The sequence below is a fragment of the Megascapheus bottae genome, unplaced genomic scaffold (assembly GCF_031878675.1).
Source record: "Megascapheus bottae isolate mThoBot1 unplaced genomic scaffold, mThoBot2.hap1 HAP1_SCAFFOLD_90, whole genome shotgun sequence".
NCBI classification, from domain to species: domain Eukaryota; kingdom Metazoa; phylum Chordata; class Mammalia; order Rodentia; family Geomyidae; genus Megascapheus; species Megascapheus bottae.
The window spans coordinates 372,249-380,508 of NW_028327568.1; the positions used below are offsets into that span (position 1 = coordinate 372,249).

Here is an 8,260-nt window from a genome sequence, read left to right on the forward strand (position 1 = left end):
CCTAGGGATAGGCCTTGGTACCACATACATAGAAAAAAAACCTGCAGTGGTGCCATGTCTCAAGTGGTAGAGCTCTAGTCTTGAGATAGCCCAGGCACAATACTCAGACCCTGCGTTCAAGGCCCTGGACTGGCAGGGGAAAAAAGCCTGTTAAATGCTCAAATCTGAGGATCTTTTGGAGATTTGTGGTTCCATTGTGTTTTCAAATTGATTTACTAACATGAACCATAAATATCAGAGCATTGGCAAGTCTCATTATTTGTGGGAGACACCTGCAGAAACAACTTTTTTTTTTGGTCAGTAGTGGCACATCAACACTGGGCCTGGGCGTTGTTCCTCAGCTCTTCAGCTCAAGGCTAGTGCTCTACCCCTTAAGCCACAGTGCCAAGGGCCCTGGGTTCCCATCCTGACCCTTACTGAGGGGACAAATCCCTATCCAGCAGGGGGAGTGTGGGAAGACCTCAACTTACCCCATCTGGCAACAAAAAAAGAGTTGGGAGAAGAAACACTGACTCAGAGCTGCCACTGAGGAGGAGGAGGAGGAGTGGGAAAGAGCTGAAGGTTTGAAGCAAAAGCAGACAGGGAAAAGAGGGCAAGATCCAGCCCCACAGTATGCAAGGCACTAGCCCATCAGGCAGCTGGGACCAGCGGCTTAGCTCAGTACTGCTACTCTTCCTAAGGAACACACAAGGTGGGACAGGAATCCCAGGACCATCAGTTCCACAGCCACCACCTGCAGGAGCTGCTTCTCTTTCTGCTGTGTTGGAGACTGTGTGTCCTTCTGTGCCCCACTCCCGGCTCCAGGCCCATCCGTGCTCAGGGTCCAGGGGTGGTGGTGGCGGTGGTGGTGGCAGTGGCCGTGGCTGTGGTCCCAACTCTCCTTACTAGCTCTGCTAGAGCAAGCCCTGCTTCAACTTTCTTGCACTTCTGCCCCTGGATGGCAGGAAACCGGACACTACCACTAAATTACGGCCAGGGGGTGAGTCATCCCCACCAATGCCAATGTTGGGCACCAAGGAGACACCAGACCCCAATTCCCTCTTCCACAGTTGTTAGGAAAAGCCTGCATCTGCCAATATCCACCTTAATGTGTGGTGTTATAGCCTATCCGGGTGTGATCTGATGGATCTGACGACCAATCTCCCCCTTCTCTGGCCACAATGGTGAGTCCCAATTATTCCTTGGCTCCTGCTTGCCTCAGGGGTGGTGAGAAAGTCCAGTTGTTGGGTTATGGGCACTAGTTGGTGCTTCCTGGCAATTGGTGCATGGGGTTCACTTTGTTGTGGTTCCTGTTGATGCTAGGATTCAATCCTGTGTTCCTCTGATGATGATGTTTCTGTTGCTGAGATTCGACTCCTGTCTTTCCAGGTATGCTGCAGCCCCACCGATGCCCAGCACTCCGGGTCTAGGGATCCTCACTTGCTTTGGCCTGGCATGAAGATGCAAAGACCTGATTTGACCCAGGGAACTCAGTGTACTCAACCTTCAAATGGGGCATCAGTGTCTCATGCCTGTGATTTTAGAGACTCAGGACGCTGAGATCTGAGTATCCCTGTTCATGAGAAGCCTAAATTAATTTTGAAGTTCGATCAACTTCAGTAAAAAGTTATTTTTAAGCAGGCCCTGCCAGAGTCACTCTGACCCAATTCTAAACCAGCAGAGCTAGCAGCTTCAAGGAAAACAGTAAATTTCAGACAACTCTCTCTGTATTGACCATGCCCAATGATTTAAGGCTCCAGGATAAGGTGAGAAAAGCGATCCTGACAGGCTGCTCTGCAGTTCAATATGTATCCTCTAGCATGAACCACAAGAACCTCACAGATCCCCTAGCACAAGTCAATCAATTCATAATATCTCAGTCCTTTGAGCTAAGCAATCACTTCCAGCCATTTGTTCCGCAATGTGCCATGATTTGCTCAAAGTTTTGACTATGCTTGGAAACTTCCCAGGACCCTATAAAAACCTTGTACAACAGGAAGTCAGGACTCTCAACTCAGACCCACTATGTCCTCATCTTTTGGGAGTCGAGGCTCGAGCTTGCAATAAAGACTCATGCTCTTACATCAAATTTGGCTCCTTGGTGGTCTTTGAGGACCCCAAAATCTGGGCACAACATTCGAATGCAGCCTGGGCAGACAAATTTTACATGCACTTATCTCCAATAAACTAGTAAAGTCTCAAAGTAAATGTTTGGCTAAAGTGGTACAGCCATCTGCCTTGCAAGAAGAAATCAAGCATTGGCATTAGACCCTGAGTTCAAACCCCAGTAGTAGTACACACACAGACACACACACACACACACACACACACACACACACACACACACACACACAAATAAAAATAAACATTTTGTATAGTTGTCCCCATGTTAGGACGTAGATCAAGAATTTGCTTCAGCAAGCCCTTCCCTGACCAGCTGCCCCCCTCATCCTATAGGTCTTGGCTTCAATGGCACCTTTCACAAACACACTTTCACGTGTGTCTGTGTTTGTGAATTCTGGGGTTTGAATCTGTTGAACTTAGGATCTGGACATTGATGCTTATCATTTTTTATGTCAAGTCTGGCATTCTAATACTTGAGCCACAGATCCCAGTTATGACTTCTTGCTAATTAATGTGAGATAAAAATTTCACGGACATTTTTGCCCAGGCTGACTTTGAACCAAGATCTTCAGATCTCAGCCTCCTGAATAGTTAGGTGTGAGCCACCAGCATTTGATTAACAGGAACCCTCTTAAACACTCTCACCTGCCCTTTTGGTTTTCCTATGGTGGCTTCATAGATTTGTTTATTTACTTGATTGTTCCTGGGCTTCTCCAAATAGCTGATCAGCTGTGCCTAAGGTAGATGCCTTGTTTGCTCCTAGAATATAATGTGGACCATTCACTCCTGACATTTATCTATTAAATGGTGAATGTCTACTCATCATCCCCTTGCTATTTGTCTTCATATTATATTTTGTGTGATAGAACTACCAAGCAATATTGTGATAATGCTGAGTTATTTAAATCAATACAGCTTAGTTAACTGTCTATCTGAAAAGGTCCACTCTCTCATTTTTAAATTAGAAATGAAACATTATCAACTGCATATAGGTTGTACATCAGTAATTAAAAAAACACAAACAGGTTTGGTACCGTAGCATGAGTTTTGTTCCCCAACACACACACACACACACACACACACACACACACACACACACATATACTTGTGTGCGTGCATGCACACAGGGGGTAGGAGGTCAGACAAAGAGAGTGAGAGAAAGGAAGGGAAAGAAAAGGAGGAGGGAAGAAGGGAGGAAGAGAGGAGAGGACAGAAAAGAATGCATATACAAAGGAGAGTAAATCTGCATTAGAAATGACATTCATTGGGGGACAGGTTCAGACAAACATTTCTGTAAAGGAACAGAGTCAATAGATCTACCATAAGTATTCCACTCTGTTGTGGTAATGTGATGGCAGCTACAGAATAAATACTTTCAAACTTCAGTTACACACACCGAAATTTGTATTTTCCTCTGTGAATGTGTGTGTGTGTGTGTGTGTGTGTTTCTGCACAAGTGCTTGTCTATGTGTCCACAAATCCATGCATGTAAGTGCTAGTACTGAAGACCTAACTCAAGTCCCTTAGCTTTTCCCTACTACTAAGGCAAATGATCCACTTCCAGATTTTTTGGTGGTTAAATCGAGGTAAAAACCTTACAAATTTTTCTGCCCAGGCAGGCTTCAAATCTTGATTCTATACCGTAGCCTCTGGAAAAGAGGTATTGTCCTCATTTACCTAGCTTTACATTTACACAATTAAAAAAAATATGTCTAGGGGCTGGAAGTTTGGTTGAGTTGTAGAGTACTTTCCTAGCATGCACAAAGACCCAGGTTCAATTTCTGGGTACCAAATATATAGAGAAAAGCTGGAAATGGTACTATGGTCAAGCTGTAGAGCTCTAGCCTTCAGAAAGCCCAACAGTCAGTGTTCAGGCCCTGAGTTCAAGCCACAGGAAATTTTTTAAAAAGGAGGAAAAAAGCCACCAAAAGGCAAATATGATATATGCAATAGCTTATTACACAACTGACTCAGAATCTTTTATTTGAAAGGACAACATTATGGAAAGATATAGGGGTAACATTTTAGAGTATGAGAAACTAAAGCAACATTACATACACCATCTGAGTCCTGATGAAAATTAACTTGAATGACAACTTAGTATTTTTGGCCTAGCCAAAGAAATATGTATGTGTGTTGGATATAAGCACATAATATAAAAATACTGTTAATTTTCTTAAGTGTAAATAAAATATCGTGGATGATTATGAGAGACTTATCTCCTATTAATCACTAGAAAATGGAAAGTGGGGCTGTGGCTCCAGGAATAGGGCCATTTCCATGTGCCTTGTGCTGTGGACCCGAGCCCTGCCCTCCACCCCCACCCCCCTCTCCGAACCCCTGTGGCAGCCAACACCCATGTGTGCCTTTGCTCTCATGTGGTCCTCACTGGCTTGGACCAGAAATGGCTCCTTCCCCCTGCCAGCCCACACCATGAAGGGGGGGGTGAGGGAAGGGAGGGAGGGAAGTGGGGGCCAGCGATGGGCCAGGGTGCACCCCATTAGCAGAGGGACTCCGCCTGCAGCTGACCTTGGTGCCTGGATCCGACCCACATTGTGGCAAGGACCTGCTGCTGCTGTTGCTGGTGGAGGCGGAGATGCTGAAGCCGCGGGGTCTCCCCGTGGACCTGGCCTCCAAGGAGCCACTGCAGGTGCCCCAGCACCACGTCCTCTATTTCCCCGGGGGTGTGCAGAAGTACCTTGAAGTTATGACTTGTCATCCTGAGAACTATCAGTGGGAAAACTGGAGTCTAGAAAATGTTGCCACCATTTTAGCTAATCAGTTCCCCAATAGTTATATTTGGATGATAAAGTGCTCCCGGATGCATTTGCACAAATTCAGCTGCTATGACAACTTTGTGAAGAGCAACATGTTTGGTGCCCCAGAACATGACACTGACTTTGGAGCTTTTAAGCACCTTTATATGTTGTTAGTTAATGCTTTTAACTTATGTCAGAATAGTTTGTTGAAGAATGCGAATGTTTGAAATAAGGACTCCAAAGCATCTGACTATAGACCAAATTCCTCTAGTAATGGTTTCCAGGTAGAGAAGAAGAGGACCTGGAAAAGCCTTGATGAGTCAGCCACGAGTGAGGGTGGAGAACTGCCATCACTGAGAGGTGCGTCTTTTACTTTGATTGGATTCAGTGAAGGTTGTGTTGTTTTGAATCAGTTACTGTTTGAATTAAAGGAAGCCAAGAAAGACAGAACATAGATGTTTTCATCAAAAGAATCAAAACAGTGTAATGGTTAGATGGCGGTCGTTCTGGAGGAAGCAATACTTGGGTTCCGCGTACCCAGAAGTCTTGAAAGAATTTGCACAAACAGGAATTGTTGTTCACACCCATGTAACACCTTTTCAAGTGCGTGATCCAATAAGATCTTGGATTGGAAAACAGCATAAGAAATTGGTTCAGATACTTGAAGATCTTGGTATGCAGGTGACTAGCCAGATTCATTTTGAGAAGCTACTTCCATAGAGAATCACTTCAGGGTTCATGAAGTATTTTAAGACTACAAGCATATTAATGTACTTGTTAGGTGGAAGAGCATGAGTCTTCTGAGTATTGTAAATTCATATAATGAAATGTGTGATGTAATCGGTAGTGCACTGTCAATTTGCAGTGGGAGACACACACATTCCTAAAAATGTGACTATAATGTGTATTCTTGTGAGTGTGAGTTTTTACTTTGGGCTAGGTTAAGATTAATTAAATTGAGATCTATAAGGATGGTGTTGGGATAATCCTGTAAGAAAATATAAACCTTAAAAAGGAAAAAAGTTAACAATTTAGTTTTGAAAGAGCAACTAAAATTGTTCAAAATAGTTGACTTATTGAGTAACATTCTAAACTAATTTTGATGACTTAACAGAGGTTAGTTATTTTGACATTCATGGATTTATTCTTGTTGTGTTACCAAGTGTTTTTTTTCCTAGTCAGAGTATTTTATTTGCAAATGTCCAAGGACATGCAGTAGTATAAGTTTGGTTTTAAAACATTGAACTTAAGGACTATGGCTTAATTATTGTCAGTTGCTAATTGACCTTGGGTTTCTTGAATCTTGGCCATAGCCAGTTTGAAAAGAAATTAGTTTGACTATAATTATATGTAGTGAATAAAAAAAATACTCAGAGCAGTGCAGCTGTCTTTTAAGAGACCAACATAGGTAAAATGAATACATAATGATTTATTAGTGCTTTGCTGAAAAGGAGACAATTCCAGAAGTTAGAACAGTGTTTTTCCGAAGCATGATCTTTGTCTGCCAGAAGAAAATAGCAATCTTTGGCCAAAATGCAAAGTGATTTTGCAATAAGAAAAGTTACAAAGAGAGAGTTTAGAGACACAAATGATTTAATGTTGGCTCAAAAAATGAATTTGTTTAACGCTGCTACATGATTTGGGTGAAGTTTCCTTCTTCCCGTTTCTTTTCTTGACCTAGATAAGTACATTTTGAGAAAGCAAGATCTAATGGACTCCAACGAAGCTTGAAACATAACTGTAGGATTATAAAAAGTGACCGGTTACTTTTTTGGCTAATTAATAATTAACTTGAAGGTCATGGAATAATCAGGGAATTAATATGATATGCTGTTTCAGGACCGAAAAATATGATTTATGTCTTAAGACCAAGGGGACCTAAATTTTATAAAACAATGCAGAAAATGAAAATTTCTTGGTTTCTTCCCAGAATTATATTTCGATGACTGAAAACACATTCGAAATATTCATACTCATGATAAAGGATCCTTGGAGACCAGATGCTTACAAATGTCTGTAAAACTACAAGAGTATCTGGGCCGGGAGTTTGGCCTAGTGGTTAAAGTGCTTGCTTAGCGTGAATGAAAACCCAGGTTCGATTCCTGGGTACCACATACATAGAAAAAAGCCGGAAGTGGTGCTCAGGCCCTGAGCTCAAGCCCAGGACCGGCCAAAAAAAAAAACTACAAGAATATCTAAACTTTTAAAGGCAAAGCAGTTGTACATTACTCCATTTTATTCATATACCTGCTTTGTATTGAAACAAAATATTCTATTCCAAAAGCCAGTCACTTTGATAATATTTTAGTGTTATGATTGGATGGTTTTTGCTCAGTTTAATAATAGTTGGTTAAATTCCCATTTATTTAATTTAAAATAGCTGGATTACCGGCCAAAGGACAGAGGAAGAAAAAAAGCTGTGATTTTCACAGGACTAATTAAAATATTAAGGTAGGACTTGTAATAAAATTCACATTAAAAATCTGAAATATTTGTAAAAATCTGAGATGTTGAGCTATCCAGTCATGTGAATGCTTGATTTCAGTTGTTAGAAATTGATTAGATATAAGAATTCACTGGGCCCCTGAAAGTGTCATCACAGTTAGACAGTTACTGAAAACTAAAATTATTTTTCAGAACAAAAATATGTTCTGAGTCCATCCATATTTAAATGTTTTATGTTTAATAGTTCAAATTGTTTTCCACATTTGTTTAATGTAAGTGTTAGTGTCCTCTTGACTGTGCTTTTTACATTGAGAACATTAGTCCTACAAATAATGTGGAAGTTGTTACCACCACAGCGTGAATGTATAATTAAAATTAATAGTCTACAAAATATACTGTTAATTTTTTAAGTGTTATTAAAATATTGTGGAAAATTATGAGAGACTTATCTCCAATTAATAACTAGAAAACAGGAAGTCGGACTGTGGCTCCAGGGATAGGGAGGTAGCCTTGAAGAGCTCAGGGACAATGCCTAAACACATGGGTAGGACAGTATACTTCGGCTGAAGGGCTAAGCGGCAAAGTCCAGGCCCACAGTCCAAGCTCCATGACCCACAGGAAAAAAAAAAGCAAATAGTTCATTTAGGTGGCATTTCAACGCTAGACAAGTTTGTAGTAAAATTTTTAAATGTGAAAACAAGTTTCATGTGCAGTATTGTTAAGGTGTTGTACGGAGGGATTTCCATTTCAAAATTCAGGTAATGCCTACATTTCTCTTTGGGACCCCTTTCTTCATTTTCCCCAGTTTCTCCTGAAAAAAAATAAAATAAAATGAATGGAGACCTGAAGATCATCTTTCAAAGCTAGCCCATCTAGGAAATGCTAATATTTTTTTGCCAGTCCTGGGCTTGGGCTCAGGGCCTGAGCACTGTCCTTGGACTTTCTCAAGGCTA

The 8,260-nt window shown here is 41.5% G+C and overlaps 1 pseudogene; it reads left to right on the plus strand.

Annotated features, from left to right (window-relative positions):
- The first annotated feature begins 220 nt into the window (after window positions 1-220).
- Window positions 221-5,791, plus strand: LOC150039643 (mitochondrial protein C2orf69-like; annotated as a pseudogene).
- Window positions 5,792-8,260: the final 2,469 nt, after the last annotated feature.